Here is a 2702-nt window from a genome sequence, read left to right as displayed (position 1 = left end):
GGGGGGGGGAAGAGATCCGAAAAACGGGGGGTCTATTTATAGGCATTTTTGGAGCTAGGAGAGTCCAAATGAGGTGCGATTTTCGGCCACGCGATCGTGATCGAACGCTCTAGGACATGGAGCAGAGTTTGGTGGGTTTTGGGCCAAATTGGAGGGGTGTTGGGCTGCAACACACATGAGGCCTTTTCGGTCCCTCGGTTAACCGTTGGAGTATCAAACGAATTCCAAATGGTATGAAACTTGACAGGCGGTCTACCGGTAGTAAACCAAGGCCGCTTGGCAAGTCTCGGTCCAATCCGGAAATGTTTAATCCCCACACACGAAAGAAAGCTAGAAATGACCACCGGAGGAGAATGAAGCGCCGGAATGCAAAACGGACAACGGGGAAAATGCTCGAATGCATGAGACGAACACGTATGCAAAAGCAATGCACATGATGACATGATATGAGATGCATGAAAACGAAACAACACACGGAGACAAAGACCCGAACCCGAGAAATAAATATATCTTAACGCCGGAAACGACAAGAGTTGGAGTACAAATAGGGAAAGTTACATCCGGGGTGTTACATACAGGCTTCTCCGAAAGTCTGTATAAAACCAAATGCTTTGATCACACTATCAAAGCGTTTATTCCAACTCTGAGAGGTTTGCACCAGTCCATAGATGGATCGCTGGAGCTTGCACACTTTGTTAGCTCCCTTTGGATCGACAAAACCTTCTGGTTGCATCATATACAACTCTTCTTCCAGAAACCCATTTAGGAATGCAGTTTTGACATCCATCTGCCAAATTTCATAATCATAAAATGCGGCAATTGCTAACATGATTCGGACAGACTTAAGCATCGCTACGGGTGAGAATGTCTCATCGTAGTCAATCCCTTGAACTTGCCGAAACCCTTTTGCGACAAGTCGAGCTTTGTAGACAGTAATATTACCGTCAGCATCAGTCTTCTTCTTGAAGATCCATTTATTCTCAATCGCTTGCCGATCATCGGGCAAGTCAACCAAAGTCCACACTTTGTTCTCATACATGGATCCCATCTTAGATTTCATGGCTTCAAGCCATTTTGCGGAATCTGGGCTCACCATCGCTTCTTCATAGTTCGTAGGTTCATCATGATCTAGTAGTATGACTTCCAAAACAGGATTACTGTACCACTCTAGTGCGGATCTCACTCTGTTTGATCTACGAGGTTCAGTAGTATCTTGTTCTGAAGTTTCATGATCATTATCATTAGCTTCCTCACTTATTGGTGTAGGTGTCATAGAAACAGGTTTCTGTGATGTATTACTCTCCAACAAGGGAGCAGGTATAGTTACCTCGTCAAGTTCTACTTTCCTCCCACTCACTTCTTTCGAGAGAAACTCCTTCTCCAGAAAGTTTCCGAACTTAGCAACAAAAGTCTTGCCTTCGGATCTGTGATAGAAGGTGTATCCAATAGTCTTCTTTGGATATCCTATGAAGACACATTTCTCCGATTTGGGTTCGAGCTTATCAGGTTGAAGCTTTTTCAGATAAGCATCGCAGCCCCAAACTTTAAGAAACGACAACTTTGGTTTCTTGCGAAACCATAGTTCATAAGGCGTCGTCTCAACGGATTTTGATGGTGCCCTATTTAACGTGAATGCGGCCGTCTCTAAAGCATAACCCCAAAACGATAGCGGTAAATCAGTAAGAGACATCATAGATCGCACCATATCTAGTAAAGTACGATTACGACGTTCGACACACCATTACGTTGTGGTGTTCCGGGTGGCGTGTGTTGGGTTTCGTAGTAATTTCAAAAAAATTCCTACGCACACTCAAGATCATGGTGATGTATAGCAACGAGAGGGGAGAGTGTCGTCTACGTACCCTCGTAGACCGACAGCAGAAGCGTTAGCACAACGCAGTTGATGTAGTCATACGTCTTCACGGCCCGACCGATCAAGCACCGAAACTACGGCACCTCCGAGTTCTAGCACACGTTCAGCTCGATGACGATCCCCGGACTCCGAACCAGCAAAGTGTCAGGGAAGAGTTCCGTCAGCACAACGGTGTGGTGACGATCTTGATGTTCTACCGTCGCAGGGCTTCGCCTAAGCACCGCTACAATATTATCGAGGATTATGGTGAAAGGGGGCACCGCACATGGCTAAGAATATGATCACGTGGATCAACTTGTGTGTCTATGGGGTGCCCCCTGCACTCGTATATAAAGGAGTGGAGGAGGGGAGGAATGACCCTCTCTATGGCGCGCCCTAGGGGAGTCCTACTCCCACCGGGAGTAGGATTCCCCCTTTCCTAGTCCAACTAGGAGTCCTTCTATGTAAGGCAAGGAAGGAGGGGGCGCAGCCCTTCCCCCTAGTCAAATTCGGACTAGGCCTTGGGGGGGCACCCAACCTCTCCTATCTCTTTCCCCTAAAGCCCAATAAGGCCCATATACTCCCCGGCGAATTCCCGTAACTCTCTAGTACTCCGAAAAATACTCGAATCACTCAGAACCTTTCCGATGTCCGAATATAGTCGTCCAATATATCGATTTTTACGTCTCGACCATTTCGACACTCCCTGTCATGTCCCCGATCTCATCCGGGACTCCGAACTCCTTCGGTACATCAAAACTAATAAACTCATAATATAACTGTCATCGAAACCTTAAGCGTGCGGACCCTACGGGTTCGAGAACAATGTAGACATGACCGAGACACTTCT

This window comes from Triticum dicoccoides, chromosome 4A, assembly GCF_002162155.2.
Source record: "Triticum dicoccoides isolate Atlit2015 ecotype Zavitan chromosome 4A, WEW_v2.0, whole genome shotgun sequence".
Taxonomy (NCBI): Eukaryota; Viridiplantae; Streptophyta; class Magnoliopsida; order Poales; family Poaceae; genus Triticum; species Triticum dicoccoides.
Note: the sequence above shows the minus strand (reverse complement) of the source record.